Source organism: Mustela erminea, chromosome 7 (assembly GCF_009829155.1).
Source record: "Mustela erminea isolate mMusErm1 chromosome 7, mMusErm1.Pri, whole genome shotgun sequence".
In the NCBI taxonomy this organism is placed as follows: domain Eukaryota; kingdom Metazoa; phylum Chordata; class Mammalia; order Carnivora; family Mustelidae; genus Mustela; species Mustela erminea.
Genome location: NC_045620.1, coordinates 35,261,045 through 35,278,424, shown reverse-complemented (window position 1 = coordinate 35,278,424; position 17,380 = coordinate 35,261,045). Strand labels below are relative to the sequence as shown.

The 17,380-nt window shown below is 38.7% G+C and overlaps 1 long non-coding RNA gene across 1 annotated transcript in view; it reads left to right on the top strand.

Moving 5' to 3' along the window:
- Nucleotides 1-17,380, top strand: part of LOC116595250 — an 86,529-nt gene that overhangs the window by 22,918 nt on the left and 46,231 nt on the right. The window contains exons 2-3 of the long non-coding RNA XR_004287576.1: nt 9,301-9,492; nt 10,645-10,737. This is a non-coding gene — a long non-coding RNA (uncharacterized LOC116595250). The remainder of the gene's footprint in view (nt 1-9,300; nt 9,493-10,644; nt 10,738-17,380) is intronic.

Sequence of the window (17,380 nt, the reverse complement as noted above, 5' to 3'; positions counted from 1 at the left end):
CTTCCAAAATGTTCAAATTCATCTGACCTTCTAAATAACAACATCCACTGGAAAATTATCAGACATCTGGAGAGTCATCTGGGGTTGAATTAAATTTTTGATGTGCTGTGAAATTGGGTCAGTGCCTTAGAATTGCATTTTAATAGTTATGAATGCACTAATAAAATGCCGCTCTTTGGTGCAAATTGGCAACTGTCCCAGACTTCGGAAGCTTCGAAGAAATGAATTTCAAAATTCTCGATTAACAAATATGTACAAGAAGTCAGAAAAGACAAATTAAGAATCCTCTATTATGGGGCACCTGGGTAGCTCAGTAGGTTAAAGCCTCTGCCTTCGGCTCAGGTCATGATCCCAGAGTCCTGGGAACCCCGCATTGAGCTCTCTGCTCAGCGGGAAGCTTGATTCCTCCTCTCTCTCTGCCTGCTTCTCTGCCTACTTGTGATCTCCATCGGTCAAATAAATAAATAAAATCATAAAAAAAAAAAAGAATCCTCTATTAAAGTACACAATAAACCCTAGATTTATTTTACGAGCTATGATTTTAAATGGAGCCTATTTGCTCTGCAAAGGGCAACATTGTTCAACGGTGTGAGTAGCTAGTAGAAAATCAGGAGGGAAGTTCCTTTTTCTTCTTGGGATTTGTGGTTCCAGTGAAGTCATTGTACTTAGTCAAGTATTTTCTAGACTGCCTAATGGAGCAAAAATAGGACAAAGAGATGGCAGTTGCGGGGGCTCAGACTTCTACTGGATGTTTTAAAGAACTTCTTAACAATGGGCTGTCTTGTGCCTCTCATGAAAAATGTTTAAGAAAAAGTTGAAGAACCGTGTTTCAGGGATATTGCAGAATATATTAAATTGGATGAGAAGTGTATTCAAAGACTTTCAAGGTCCTTTTGAATTTAAGACTGAGCTGCTACATTCTATAAGATAGAGCTAAAAGGAGCCCTGGTTGAATCCCAGGTAAATAACATGTCTTAGAAGTGAAGTCTCACTTAACAGCATTTAGAATTTCACTCAACTAAAGCAAAGTTTCTGGAACTCACATAGAAGCTAATGGACAGTCACAGCATAGGATGCAAAAAAGACCTCAAGGGAGTTGCATGAGCCTGGCAAAGCATGCACACCCAAAACCCCATAGGGCCAGCGGGTCTCTGAAGGCACCTGTAAGGAGGTGTACAGTGGAGACTGAGGGCAAGTCTCAAAATATTAAAAATGTAAAGCATCTTTGGTTTCTTTTCTTATAAAATCATTACCATTGACCTAATCCTTTCCAATAGGAATACATGGAAGCTAAGAGAACTCTGGGACAAATGGCAAAGACTGTAAAAGAAATCTTTGTTGGGGTACAACTGTGACTCATTACCTAGGAATGCTAGCACAGTGGAGTGAAGTTTCTTAGGTACTCAAAAGCTCTACAAGGCAAACTTGTATTTTGCTCGACGTGGTACCCTTCAGTTTATTTCTTTAAGTATTATTTACTTATTTGTCAGGGAGAGAGACAGCGGGCACACAAGTAGGGGTCACAACAGGGATAGGGAGAAGCAGGCTCCCTGTTGATCAGGGAACCCAATGCAGGACTGGGATCATGACCTGAGCTGAAGGCAGATGCTTAACCAACCGAGCCATCCAGGCGTCCCAGGGCCCTTAAGTTTAATCACACCCGAGCCTCGGATGTTATGACCTTTCTTCCCTTCTCCATGCTCCTCTCCCTCATCCCTGCCCTTAGTTCATCCCTAGGATCCTTGACTTCAGGCAATGCCTCATATTTAAGACCTGTTCCTCTGCCTCATTTGAATCAAAATTGACTTAAGCTGTGGTTTCATCCTCCTGCACCTTCTAGATAGTTTGGTAAGTGAATTAAGACTTAAAGACGAATACATACACACTCTGTGTACAGCTTTTGTGGTATTTCATGGTAGTTGAGTTTTCCTAGAATTGAAAAACCATTTCACAAATAAGGCCTCTGTGATTGTAAATTGAACGCAAGTGGGAAACAGAGGCAATGGTTTAAAGTATGGTCTGGTTGTACGCTCCACATGCTACATCTGTTACCTAAAATTGGAAAATATGTAATGGAGAATTATTTTTAAATAATTACTATGGGAGAATAATTACTATTCCCTTACTATGGGGGCACCTGGGTGGCTCTGTTGGTTGGGCGGCTGCCTTCAGCTCAGGACCCTGGGGTCGAGCTATGTGCCCGGTTCCTTGTTCAGCGGGAAGCCTGAGTCTCCCTTCTCCTCTGCCTGCTGCTCCCCTTGCTTGTGCTCTCTCTCATTCTCTCTCTGCATCAAATAAATGAATAAAATATTTTTTAAAATTTAAAAAAATAAATTCCTGGGGCGCCTGGGTGGCTCAGTGGGTTAAGCCGCTGCCTTCGGCTCAGGTCATGATCTCAGGGTCCTGGGATCGAGTCCCGCATCGGGCTCTCTGCTCAGCAGGAAGCCTGCTTCCCTCTCTCTCTGCCTGCCTCTCCATCTACTTGTGATTTCTCTCTGTCAAAAAAATAAATAAAAAAAAAATCTTAAAAAAAAAAAATAAAAATAAATTCCTTACTACAGTCTGTACTCATTCAGCAAAATTCATCAATTTCTTGGAGCAGGTATTATGCTCTTGAACAAACACCATGACTGAAACATGGGTAACATTATTAACCCAAAGTCAATTCACTGTTTTCTAAAAGTTTAAATGTTTTTTTTCTTTTCTTGGTGCGTTTATTTATTTTTTTCCCATTCCTTTTCTTTTCACTTTATTGATTAGGAATTATATATATTTAATGAGTACAATGCGACATTTTATGTGTAGCCTATAATTATAATAATACAATAATAACCCATAATATTACATAGTTAGTGTATATTTAAGGTGTGTAACCTGATGTTTTGATATATGTATACATTGTGGAGTAATCGCCACAATCAAACCAGTTAACAGAACATCTCATGTAATTACTTTCCTTCTGGTGTTTGTGTGTGTGTGGGGGGTGAGAATGCTTACGATCAACTAAAGGTTGAAGTATTTGATGTTTGTGGGACTAAGCTCATTCTCTTTTCCTTATTGAGTCAAATTTTGCTACTTTTTTGGTAAGGAGTTCATTTAAGTTATCTTACTTAATACTAAATACTTATCTTACTTAATACTAAAATACTTACTTTATACTAAAGTGATTTTTCAGTTTGCTGGGGAGAAATACTTTAAAAAGGTTAGAGACGAAAAGTCCACAAGGCAATGAAGATGAAATATGAGGACACAGGTTGGTTTTAAGAAGCTGTAATCAGGGCACCTGGGTGGCTCAGTGGGTTAAGCCTCTGCCTTCGGCTCAGGTCATGATCTTAGGGTCCTGGGATCAAGTCCTGCATCGGGTGCCCTGCTAAGCAGAGAGCCTGCTTCTCCATGTCCTTCTGCTGCACCCCTCCTTCTCTCACTCTCTGTCAAATCAATAAATTCTTAAAAAAAAAAAAAAGAAGCTGTAATCATGATGGCTAACATGGAAAGAATTTACCCCAGTCTTCTGCAAACAAGCCAGATATTTTTCCTGAGACTATATATCTATATACCCTAAACTGTATAGATTTTTACCATAAACACCCAAACATAGAGCCCCTGTAGTGGTCATTTACCTGACAAAAAGAAGACAAAACTGATCCATTGGTCTCCAGTGCACCAAAGTGATAAAATAGAATGAACAACTCGTAATTCCAAAGGAGTCCTGTTTCAGAGTTTGGAGTGTTACCATTACACCACCATGACTTTTTTCCCCCTTAAAATCTCTAGTGTCCCAGGGCACCAAAATACTGTTTTTGCTCCAAGGGCCATTTGAAAATACACTGTCCTCTTGAGGACAGCTTCCTGGAGTCAAGGAAGAAACCCATAGAGAGAAAAAACATCTATTTTTCTCAAACTTCCTTTTCTACCAAGCCTTTTAGTCAAACTGGTAGAGAAGACTTAAAAGTTTCAACTACTTTTGACCTGTAGTTAACCCATGCTTAGGAGAGAAAATTATACAGGTAGGATTCCCTGATTTGTGGGGTGAGTGAGACTTTCAGCTGAAAACAAAAATGGTTTGTAGTCCCTACAGAGGCTGCTGACTCCCATTTTTGAAAAAATGGAGGGCAGCGATACGGAACACTGGTTTTCTTTCTCTCACCTCAAACACACATGTTACTTGTATGATCTCATTCACAAAAGGGATAATTAAAATGAACATGACTCCTGTCCACCTTAAAAATAACTTCATACAAAAAAACAAAAACAAAAGCAAAAAAACCTTGTACAGAAGATGCTGGTGGGTCCAAATTCCTTAAGGAATAAGATGTAATACTGCACACAAGTTTCCTTTATTTAATAAAAGATATCATTCTGCAGTGATGAACCCAGAATTAATGGGACTAGAAGCTGATCTAATTTGGGGGACAAGATGTCTTTAAAAATAATACCTGTCAGTTGGGTGGGTGTGACATTCCGGCAGATCCTCCCGCACCTTTCCTCCACCACAGAGGGCTCCTCACTCTCTGGCAGACAAAAACACACTCCTCGTGCCTCTTCTCTTGCAGCTGGAAAATGGACGGGGAGCATCCCGGAACTGACTCTTCCCATGTTGCCCGCAAATGCCTTCCCAGTAGCACTGCTTGAATCTAGTGCCCGGACTCTTCCCTTGCTGAAGTCACAGTGTTTGTCCATCCCTTTGAAAAAGTAGAAGAGGATGAAGATGAATATAGCTGTGGTTGCTATTAAGGAAACAGCATAGAGGAGACCAAAAGTGGCCAAAGCAAGTGTGAGATCCACCATGAAAATGGCCAGCTTGGCCAACATGTCCGTATTTCTGCTCGTTCTCGGAAGATATTTAAAACTTCTCAAAGGCTCCCACTATGCAATTATGTCTTTGTAAGATGTGGGCAGGGAGAAGGACATTACTAAACATGCTAAAGTGTGTTGTAATTCCTACAAGTATCTGCCAGGAGGGTCGTATAATGAAATTTTGATTTCCCAACTGGTGTGAAACAGTGGCTAAAGGTGAAGTGTGGGATATTGCTTCATCACTTGCTTCTCTAGTGGAGAGAAGTTCAGGGATTTCTTTTATCACCCTAACTATGTAACTGAATCATATGGTTTCTAATCACCAGGGGATGAACCCACTAATGGTGTGCATTTACAACACGTAAGGCTATAGTAGAAATTTGATATTTCTTGGGAAATTAAAATATGCCAGTTTGACCTCTCCTGCATGTGTTTGAAAAAAATTTATTAGAGAATATAAGCCAATTATATTCTCTAATAAATTATATTCTCTAATAAGTTTATAATATATAATATTATATATTATAATAATATAATTTATATTATATTCTCTAATAAATTCTCTAAAAAACTGAATTTAGCCAATGGGGCAATGGAATTAAATCCCAGAATCACAGCTCAGCAGCAGACATACAAGGTAATAAATTCAAATTAGAAAAGGAAGCTGGTAGGCTACCAGAGATAGCTTTAAAGAAGACAGTCACCTTTTTGTATTAAATGGCATGATTAAAAATTTTGATGCTCTAAAAACAAAAGGACCAGGATATTTCTTAGTTAACAAGGTAAATGAAAAGTAATAAGAGAATCCAAGAAAATACATAAAGTTGAATGATGAAGCTGTGTCCTCAAATGAGGCAAACTAAACTGAAATACGCTTTTAAAAAATATATTTTATTTATTTATTTGAGAAAGAGAGAGTGAGAGAGAGCCCATGAGTAGAGAGAGGGGCAGAGGGAGAAGGTAAGGTAGACTCCCTGAAGGGCAGGGAAACAGACACCAGGGGTGCTCTCGGGATCCTGAGATCATGACCTGAACAGGAGTCAGAAGCTTAACCGATGGAGCCACTCGGGTGCCCCAAAATGTGCTCTTTTTTTTTTTTTTTTAAGATTTCATGTATTTATTTGTTTATTTTAGAGAGAGGAAGAGAGAGTGAGAACAAGAGAGTACTTGTGCACTTGAGATGGAAGAGAGGCAGAGGGAGAGAGACTCTCAAGTGTGCTCCCAGCTGACCACCAAGCCTGACGCGGGGCTCAATCTCACAACCCTGAGATCATGACCTGAGCTGAGGTCAAGAGTTGGATGTTCAACCAACTGAATCACCCAGGCCCCCAGGAAGGGTAGTTTTGAGTTAGACAATGTTGGAAGTGAGAATCTATTGGTCCTTAATACTCAGAATGTTCTTCTCCATGCAATATAGGTTAAGAGTGTGAGATTCTGGGATACCTGGGTGGCTCAGTGGGTTAAGCCTCTGCCTTTGGCTCCGGTCATGATCCCAAGGTCTTTGGATCGAGCCCCACATCGGGCTCTCTGCTCAGCGGGGAGCCTGCTTCCTCCTCTGTCTCTTCCTGTCTTTCTGTCTACTTGTGATCTCTGTCAAATAAATAAATAAAATCTTTAAAAAAAAAAAAAGAGTGTGAGATTCTATTTCCAAAGGGTTTAATCACACTGCTTGACTTTACAGATATTTCTAAATGCTTAACATTCTGAATGCTGTCTCTTAGTTTTACATTTCTGGAAACCTAAAACACGACAAGAACATTCATTATAGTGATAGCACAGAATACCGAGGTTAGAACCTTCGACAGTTTAAAAATAATAGAGGTTATAGTAAGGGAGATGACGAGAATTGAGGAAATATGGATTCTACATCTTCCACAGTTGGAATTCAAGGAATACCTGTTTACAAGTGGTGTAAGAAATAAAGGTTTGGTATAGTTTTGTAATTGATAAGAAGGACCAGTGGGAGAACAAAAAATACAAATTTAACAAGACTTGTAAGATAAAACAAGTAGAGAAGACACTAGGTTTTTCATTTTCATGGCAAGAAATTAGCAAATACTGTTTAAAATTGCTAAATAACACACTAGGTTTATATGTATATTCGCTAGAACTGTGATGTCCTATATGGTATCACCAACCACATGGGACTATTGAACATTTGTAATGTAGCTAGTCTAAATTGATATGAGCTTTAACTATGAAATACACTTAACATTTAAAAGATCAGACTTTAAAATAGCTCGTTCATAGTTTTTATATTGAATATATGTGAAATGACAACCTTTTGGGTAGATGGGATTAAATAAAATACAGCATTAAAATTAACTTCACTATTTTAAATATAGATGGGATTAAATAAAATACAGCATTAAAATTAACTTCACTGTTTTAAATATAGCTACTACAGTAGTTAATTGTGGCTCACATTATATTCCTATCGGATAGGACTGGTCTGGAATTTTAGAGCTAATCACCACAGCTAAGCACTAAAACCAAAAAATGTTAAATTAGTTCTCTCTGGTGATTAGGACAGGTGTGGGGGGAGGGAAAGACTTTGTGTTTTCATTTTGTGCTCTTTCGTATGGTCCAAATTTTATCATCAGGTCCCTCTATTATTCATTGAGTGAATTGAGTAGTAAATAAAGATGATGATACTTTTTAAAGAATAAATTAGGTGAGTGAACTAGACGCAAAATCAAAAAAAAAAAAATGAGGAGAATAATGTAAATAAAACTCTAAAACAATATACCTTTCAGGGCACCTGAGCAGTTCAGCCAATTGTCTGCCTTCAGCTCAGGTCAGGATCACAGGGTCCTGGGATCGGGCCCTGAGAGTCTACTTCCTCTCCCTCTGCCCCTCCCTCGGCTCACGCTCTCTCTCTCAAATAAATACAAAGAAAATAATATACCTTTCCACATATAGGAAAGGAAAGGTAGGTGATTACAATTGGGAAGGGAGGTTCAAGTTATGAAATGTCTTATAGTGAGCAATAGTGCTTTTTTTCAGCCTAAAACTCAATGTTAGGAATTGGTGGTTTTCCACAGATGAGATTAAACAATTAATGTAAAATAATTTTTATTGCAATAATATTTCATAGGTTTATATTGTACAGTTATATTGTAACCATGCATTGTGATGGTTAATAAAAGTGTATGTAGCTTAAATGATACACACATGTTCCCAATTTAACAAAGAGAGAGACCCTGTTGTGCTTACTCACCTTACTGAAGAAACTTGTCCTTAACTGAAAGAAAGAACAACCAACTTCAAAACCAAACACCTTTAAATATTATCTCTCAAATTCAACTTCCTGATTTTACAAAGCTGCTAGAGAAGTAACGGTCAGGGGAAAAATTCAAATTTTCTATTGTAAGTGCAATTAAAGGACAGTTTTCTTTTTAAGTAACATTAAATGAAACTAACTTTACATAAATTATTTAATGAATGTGTATATCCAAAATTTCTCACATTATTTATATAAAATTAAATTAGTTATAGTATTAATTAGAAAAAAAAATACAAATTTAGATTTTCCTCCCTGGTAGAGTATGTTTTCAGAGGTCACACTGGGGAGGAAATTTCTCTCTTCCCTTAAGAATTTGTTCTATCAAAAATTCCTATAAACTTCTCAAAGGGGGTTGCAGAAATGTGATATCAATACAAACCAATGGTCCTTTGGGAACATTGGTTTATATTTTCTCCAGTAATTTTTACAAAAGAGAGCAATGTACCCCACTTTCACTTTTAATTGTCTTTAATTTCCCATTCGAACATCATTCCTTGGGCTAAAATGTTCGGTTTTTTATTGATAGCTGTATGCTGCAGCCTATGCGAACAGATGTAATTTCCTATCAGTGAGGTATGGATATCTGATGGAAAATTTTTAATAAAAATAATTTATTCTAAAGAATAGGTTTCGATAGGAAAAGGGCAAAAGGGGAAATGAGGCATTAGAGAACATCAAGAGATTTGAACAAAGGAAGAACAGAAATGGGCTCTGGCAAACAGTGGCAAACCCCACCTACTTTGCAGGCTTAAAATGCAAGTTGTTGTGGCTAGCGTGAGACCCTGAGGACATAAATTGGGATTGTAGCCTTTCATGTCCTTCAGTGTGACAACTGGGATGATTTTAAATGTAGACTAGAAGGATATGGGAAATTGTCTCATCCAACATGAAGATCTTAGGTTCTTATCCTAAAGTAAATTTATGTAAAAATCAGCAGATCTAGGACAAGTTAAGGTGGAGAACAGTGCTTTAAAATAAAAAGAGGTTTGCTGACATAATTTTTATTGATGGATAGGTTTCTTTATTTGTGCAAATGAGACTTTAGTTTGGACCACCAAATATCACACTCAACACTTCATCCTAAACTGTCCCCTAAATATATTTCCAATAACTTAAAATAGATTTTAAATCAGCAGCAAGCAGGGTCTCAGTTGATTTAAAACAACTGCAGTGACTCCTGAAGCAAAATTATACATTGACTGTCTCTTGCCTTTCAGATCATCAAATCCCCAAAGACTCGCTATAAATCGCTCCGCTTCCATCCCATAATGACTTGGGCAGAAACATTCTGAATTAAATGACGCTGTGACGTGATTTATGTACATCTGGACTTTCAACCCAATGACTTCCCAGCACTCCATCAATCTTTATAAAGTCCTGGCAATGTACTTGAAAAGAATTGCAACGCTGTAAGTTAAAAGCGAAGGCTGGGTTTTTGCCAATGTGACAAGATAAGAAGCTGTGTGACCTGGCCCACGCTGGGTAGCCGGTGCTGGAGGAGTGATTGCACTTTGGGCTCAGAAGCCCCCTGAGCTCTGCCGCTTGCTCTCTGCAGTCAGCTGTCACAGCTTGACATGACTACTGCAGGGAAAGGTTGAGAGGAACTTCAATGCTGGGGCTTCTTTAGTATTTCTTTTATGACATTAACTTGAAGCTGCTGGAGCATGCTTGCATTTTTACTCTGTTAATTTATTCAGATCGGCGCCTCCCTAAACCTATACAATATAATTCAGTACATCTGAGGATTGTATTGTTGTTCCCAATATCAGGTAACTCTTTCTCCCTACGAAGGGATTAAACCTTCCAGGTCCACGACATTAGGCTTGGCTGTGCGACTTGCTTTGGCCAATGAAATGTGGTCAGAAATGCTAGATGTGAGTTTTGAGCAAAAACTCCAGGAGCTGTTGTGGGATGTCACCAACATTCTTTTTCCAGAGCCAGGGGGCTAGCGGGTCCCAAATGGAGGCTGCTTATGCCGCCTGAGTGGGCTCCGGATGAAGCTAAAGCCAACCTACAATTGCCATATAAAATGAGCAAGAAGAAAATTCTGCTGTTGTAAGATACTAAGGTCTGAGGGTAGAAGGTATCTATTGTTACTGTAGCATAACTCAGTCCAAACTGACTGGTAAAAAATCAGTAACCTAGGGGCTCAGTGGGTTAAGCCTCTGCCTTCAGCTCGGGTCATGATCTCAGGGTCTTGCGATTGAGCCCCGTATCAGGCTCTCTGCTCTGCGGGGAGCCTGCTTCCCCCCCACCCTCCCTGCCTGCCTCTCTGCCCACTTGTGATCTCTGTCAAATAAATAAATAAAGTCTTTTTTTAAAAAATCAGTATCCTTTAAAGAAACTGTAAGAACCTTCCAAGCATGAATAAATCGCAAAAGGTCAGCAAACCTTTGGCCAATAAGAGTGCTGTCTTATTTCTCGAGATTTGGATTTCTGCGCTGCTGGTCTATCCTTTTTATTTGTCCTTTGGAAAATATTGGAGATTGGGAATGTTGCTTTTAGAAATGCAAGATGCCTGTACCCAAAGTTGATCTCATACTCTCCCATTTTCTTGACAGAATGGAGGCAAGTCTGGACTCTTTAAAGTCTAGAGATCTCACAGCACTTATCTGCTGACAGCAACATTAAGCCAGCCACAGTAAAATTCTCAGGTGGGAGCTAATATCTGGGGAGATTCTTGGGAGAGCAGAATAACTCAATGTATTGGTCATGTGCAAAGACGTGTCTGTGGTAGACCAGCTAGACTGGTACAGTCCAGTCAGTATTTATATTCAAGGGGGACGAAATTTTTGACACATTTGGGGTTGTCCAAATCAAAATGGAATGCAATTCGGAGAAGGCCATCAGGCCATAAATCATTAAGACTTTAGCTCTAAATTCAGTACCACATTTAATAGATTATTATATAAACTTCAATGCTCTTTTTGTCTTTAAAAATAATGATTGAATGATTGCACAGGTCAACCTGTCTGGGTTTTAATTACAGCGATGCTGATTACTAGTTGTATACCTTTGGGGAGCTACTTAAACTTTCCTGTACTTCAATGTCTTCTGTTAGGAAAGGAGGACAATAATATGACCTACCTCATATGGCCATTGCAGGATTATATGAGTTAAAGAGGTAAAATGCTGAAATAGTTCTGTAACTATTCAGTTAATGTAAGCTAACATCATTAGCTATTTTGCCTATCTCTAAAGGTTGCAAGACAATGAGTTGCCTAAGAAAGAACTTCATGAAATTTATGAAGCATCATTTTTGTTGTTTCTTATTTTTTTACCTTGCTCTACAACATGACTTATTTTTCTTTGATTGTGATTCTTTGAAGGGTAGCGATAATTTAGGATGCTTACTAGATTCATTTGATGAGACCAGTACCTTCTAGGGAGACCATTGGAGTCAAAAATAATTTGTCTCCACAAATCAGTCTTAAAATGCATGCCAAATGTGGTAAAATCTCCACAATTTGGTTGATTAATTGCATCCAATTTTTATCCCAAGGTGACTTCCTTTCTGCACCTGGGTCTCTTTTCAAACCATGAAGACTTAGTTCCAAAAACTAACACGAGGATGATGAATCCCATCACAAAGGAACAAGGAAAAAAATCCATTCTCCTTGCATAAAACAATGCGTGAAAGATTCTTCACGATTTATTAACTACCTATATTGTCCTCTTTCCCTTTCCACAGCTAATGCTCCTTGTGAGAACTATTTCAAATTTTACAGAACTTTATTGAAACTTGTCTGTCATTTTAGTTTAGGAAGTTAAAGAATTATTTCATCTGAATTCCTGGCCACCTCAAATTACTATGGAATCATTCTATGGAAAGTTGTAGAAATCAGATGCCCTCCCCTCCCCCAACACACCTGGAGCTTTCCACTGTCCTCCATTTTTAAAGACCTCTGTCACAGTGTATATTTACTTCTGCACTTGGCTTAAGAAATCTTTTCAAGTCAGGGGAGAAATATCAGAGGTCTATTGAAATAGACATCCTTCCTTAAAACGTGTATGAAATGGACATGGTGGCTATGGCATTAGCCTAGGACACAAAAATTGAACAATTCAAGTCAATAAATTAATGATAAGGTAATGGTTCAAGCTCAGACAGGAATTATGAGGAAATGACAATGTACTTCTTGAAGAATTCAGAAGCTTGGTGTGTGTTCTTGTCCTGCGTTTTTTTCTGGCAAATATTTTCCTGCAGCATGTTCCTCCTTTTGTCTTTCTCCGGCATTCCACATAGCAATAGCACCACCTATTGGCCTATTCCATTTGCTCGCTTGCTGTCCTGAAGATTTGCTAACTACTGCCCTGACAGGTACAGAAAATGCAGCTTATGGTTTCCCTAATATCACCCACCTCTTGTTTTCTACTGAGTGGCTTTGTTTTACAGCAGTTTTGGGGTTAGTTCAATAGCTCACGGCTATTAAAAAGACATTTTAAGATAAGCCATTTCTTAGCTCGTAAACTCTTTTGAAATTCTAAATTGTAGAAGTACCGTTAAGTAACATATTCTTTACTTCTTCTGTTGCAGTCAGTATAGTGTGAATCAATGAGTCATCCTGGGAGGTACATAAAGTGAACTGCTTAATAACACTAGCTAATTAACCCAATTCAGTTTTATGTCCTCAACCCCAAATATTGTTTCTGCTTGTAAGAACAGACATAAACAGTTATGAGTTCATATTAACTTCCTGTTTAAATGGAGCTGGAGAGTATCCTAGGTGCATGGACGCAAAGAATCTTAGGAAAAGCCTTATCAAGAGATCACTCAACAGGGTAAAGATCCTGCTTGCAGAAAGCATGGAAATTCTCTTTTATACCTATTTTTGCTGAATTGTGAACTTGATTGACCTGACCAAATCTACAAGTCAAGATTGTTTTAAAGCTGGGTGTAAAGATTCCCCTGACCAAGATTGACTTCTGAAGAAATAAAGTGAGTGCCCAGTGTCACCACAGCTTCCTGATGTTTGACCCCATAAAAGCAAATGGCTTGCCCACAATAACGAATGGATACATTTGAAAAACAAAGGAAGAGAAGAAGGAATGAGTACAAGGACTATCAAACCATAGTGCATCTACATCAAGCCCAAAGCAGAGGCTGAGAAGGGGATCCGTTCTCTCTAAGAAAATCCTGTAACACAGGGGATGCAGCAGTGTAGCAAGAATGTGACCTTAAGTAAAGGCTAGTCTCACTCCTATGCCATGGCTGAGCTCTGGAGTAGAAGCCACATCACAAGTGTGTATCCCCGGATTGGTCAGTCATTGGCTCTAAGTTTGTCCCCGGTTGCATAGGGGTAGACATAACTTCCCTGGCACAAAATATTGTATAAGAGTTGAAGGCATTTCTCTGGAGAAAGAGTGGCTGATAGCCATGTGTTCATTAGTGTCTAATATTCACAACAACTGGGAAATGGGCACCTTGGCTCTTCTGGGGCATCTGGGTATAGGGCTTCTGGGTAGGATTCTCAAAGTGTGTTCCACAGTGCACCCTTTTGGTCTTAGTTTTATGTTTAAATGCATTCAAATCCACCATCGGTCATTTTATTTAACTTTTCAGTTCAACTTTGAAATGACTGGACTTGATCCTCAGGAATTTCCTTCTGGTACATAGAATTCATAGGCAGGATGGCTTGTATACTTGAAATGTTAAGGACAGTTTAGGGGGGTATAAAATTCTTGAGTCCCAATTTTTCTTCTCAGCAGTTTATGAATATTGCCTTAGTCTTCTTTTGTTATTTCCAGAGAAAACTATGAGGTAAACTAACTTTTCTTTTGTATGCCACTTATCTTTCCTGCCTGTGATTCCCATGTATTTTTTTTACCCTTAAACTTCTGAAATTTCACCAGGATATATGTTGGTTTCTATGGTAGGCAGAGTAATGCTCCCCACCCCTTCCCCCAAAAGATGCCCACACCTTAATCCCTGGAACCTGTTACTTCACATAGAAAAGGACCTTAGTAAATGCAACTAAGGATTTTGGGATGATGAGATTATCTTAGATTATCCAAGTGAGTCTGATTTAACCACAAGAGTCCTTCAAAAATCAGAGAAGAATGTGAAAGGATGGAAACTGAGTCAGAAATCTGAAGCTGTTACACTGCTGGCTTTGAAAATTAAAGAAGGGACCACAAACCAAGTAATTCAGGCATTCTCTAAAAGCTGGAAAAGGCAAGGCAATGATTCTCCTGTAGAGCTTCCAGAAGGAATGCAGCCCTACAGACACCTTGATTTTAGATCAGTGACTTCTGACCTCCAGAACTGTAAGATAATAAGTTTGTTTGTTTTAAAATGCTAAGATTGGGATAATTTGTTACAGCAGCCATAGGAAACTAATACAGCATCAACCATTACTTCATCTCCCTTGTATGTCTTCCATATCTATCAACTACCCTACAATCATTTTCTTTGTTCTTTTTCATTTTGTTTTGTATGATATTCTCAAACTTGACCATCATGATCCCAGTCACATTTTTAGTAGTGATGTTTCAACATTTGTTACTACTAATATGTCCTTTGTTTCAATAACACTTTTATATTTCCATTCCATTTTTTCCTTAGACACAGTCAATTAATTTTTCATCTCCTTCTGTTGTCTTGTAATATCCTTAGACTTGTGTACATTTCATTTGATTCCAGGCTGTTTTTCCTTTTTTCTTTTCTTTCTTTCTTTTTTGAGTTGTCATGGTGCATATCATTTTTTAGATTAACATAATGTATTGTTTGTTTCAGGGGTACAGGTCTGCGATTCATCAGTCTTACACAATTCACAGCACTCACCATAGCACATACCCTCCCCAATGTCCATCTGCAGTCACCCTATCCCTTTTACCCTCTTCCGCTCCAGCAACCCTCAGTTTGTTTCCTGAGATTAAGAATTTCTTATAGTTTGTCTGCCTCTCTGGTTTCATCTTGTTTCATTTTTCCATCCTTCCTCTATGATTCTATGTCTTGTTTCTCAAATTCCTCATATTAGTGAGGTTATATGATACTTGTCTTTCACTGATTGACTTATTTTGCTTAGCATAATACGCTCTAGTTCAGTCCACATCATAGCAAATGGCAAAATTTCACTTTTTGATGGCTGTATAATATTCCAGTGTGTGTGTGTGTGTGTGTGTGTGTGTGTGTACCACATCTTCTTTATCCATTCATCTGTTGATGGACATTTAGGTTCTTTCTATAGTTTGGCTATTGTGGACATTGGTGCTATAAACATTGGAGTACACATGCCCCTTTGGATCATGACATTTGTATCTTTAGGGTAAATACCCAGTAGTGCAATTGCTGGGTCATAGGATAGCTCTATTTTCAACTTTTTGAGGAACCTCCATACTGTTTTCCAGAGTGGCTGCACCAACTTGCATTCCCACCAATAGTCTAGGAGGGTCTCCCCCCCTTTTTAATGATTCTATTTATTTATTTGACAGAGAGAGAGATCAAAAGTAGGCAGAGAGATAGGCGGGGAGGGTGGGGGGTGGGGGGAAGCAGGCTCCCCGCTGAGCAGAGATCCTGATGCAGGGCTCAATCCCAGGACCCTGAGATCATGACCTGAGCCAAAGGCAGAGGCTTAACCCACTGAGCCACTCAGGTGTCCTGGAGGGTTCCCTTTTTTCCACATCCTCACCAACACCTGTCATTTCCTGTCTTGTTAATTTTAGCCATTCTGACTGGTGTGAGGTGGTATCTCACTGTGGTTTTGATATGTATTTGCCTGATGTCGGGTGATGTTGAATGAAAACTTTTTCATGTGTCCGTTGGCCATTTGTCTTCTTTGGAGAAATATCTGTTCATGTCTTCTGCCCATTTCTTGATTGGATTGTTTGTTCTTTGGGTGTTGAGGTTGATGAGTTCGTTATAGATTTTGGATATTAGACCTTTATCTGATATATCAGTTGCAAATATCTTTTCCCATTTTGTCAGTTATCTTTTGGTTTTGTTGACTGTTTTCTTTGCTGTGCACCATTTTTTGATCTTGATGAAGTCCCAATAGTTCATTTTTGCCATGCTTCCCCTTGCCTTTGGCGATGTTTCTAGGAAGAAGTTGCTGCAGCTGAGGTCGAAGAAGTTGCTCCCTGTGTTCTCCTCAAGAATTTTGATGGATTCCTTTCTCACATTGAGGTCTTTCATCCATTTGGAGTCTATTTTTGTGTGTGGTGTAAGGAAATGGTCCAGTTTCATTCTTCTGCATGTGGCTGTCCAATTATCCCAACACCATTTGTTGAGGAGACTGTCTTTTTTCCATTGGATATTGATGTATTTCTTTGATTCTGTTATTAATTGGGTTATACAAGTGGCTGCTCTCATGTTCAGGGCATAGAAATTTAAAATTGTTAGATCTTCTTGTTGGATAGACCCTTTAAGTATGATATCTTGTCCTTCATCTCTTTTATAGTCTTTGGTTTAAAATCTAATTTATCTGATATAAGGGTTACCACCCCAGCTTTCTTTGGATGTCCATTAGCATGGTAAATTGTTTTCCACCCCCTCACTTTAAATCTGGAGGTGTCTTTGGTTCTGAAATGAGTTTCTTGCAGACAGCATATCAGTGGGTCTTGTTTTTTTCATTCATTCTGATACCCTTTGTCTTTTGATTGGGGAATTTAGCCAACTTACATTCAGAGTAACTACTGAAAGATATTAATTTAGTGCCATTGTATTGTCTGTACAGTGACTGTTACTGTATATTGTCTCAGCCTTTCTGCTCTGTTACTTTCAGGCTCCCTCTTTACTTACTCTCTCTTAGAGATCCCTTTCAGTATTTCCTATAGGGCTGGTTTGGTGTTTAGAAATTCTTTTAGTGTTTCTTTGTCCTGGAAGCTTTTTATTTCTCCTTCTATTTTCAATGACAGCCTAGCTGGATATACGTTTCTTCTGTTTTTCTCATTTAGTTCTCTGAATATATCATGCCAGTCCTTTCTGGCCTGCCAGGTCTCTGTGGATAGGTCTGCTGCTAATCTAATATCCCTACCATTGTATGTTACAGACCTCTTGTCCCAAGCTGCTTTCAGGATTTTTCTCTTTGTCTCTGAGATTTTTAAGTTTTATTATTAGGTGATGGGGTGTGGACCCCATTTTATTGATTTTGAGGGGGAGTTCTCTGGATTTTAATGCCTGTTTCTTTCCCCAAATTAGGGAAGCTCTCTGCTATAATTTGCTCCAATATACCTTCTGGCCTTCTCTCTCTTCCTTCTTCTTCTGGGATCCCAATTATTCTAATATTGTCTCATCTTATGGTATCACTTATCTCTTGAATTCTCCCCTCATGGTCCAGTAGTTGTTTATCTCTCTTT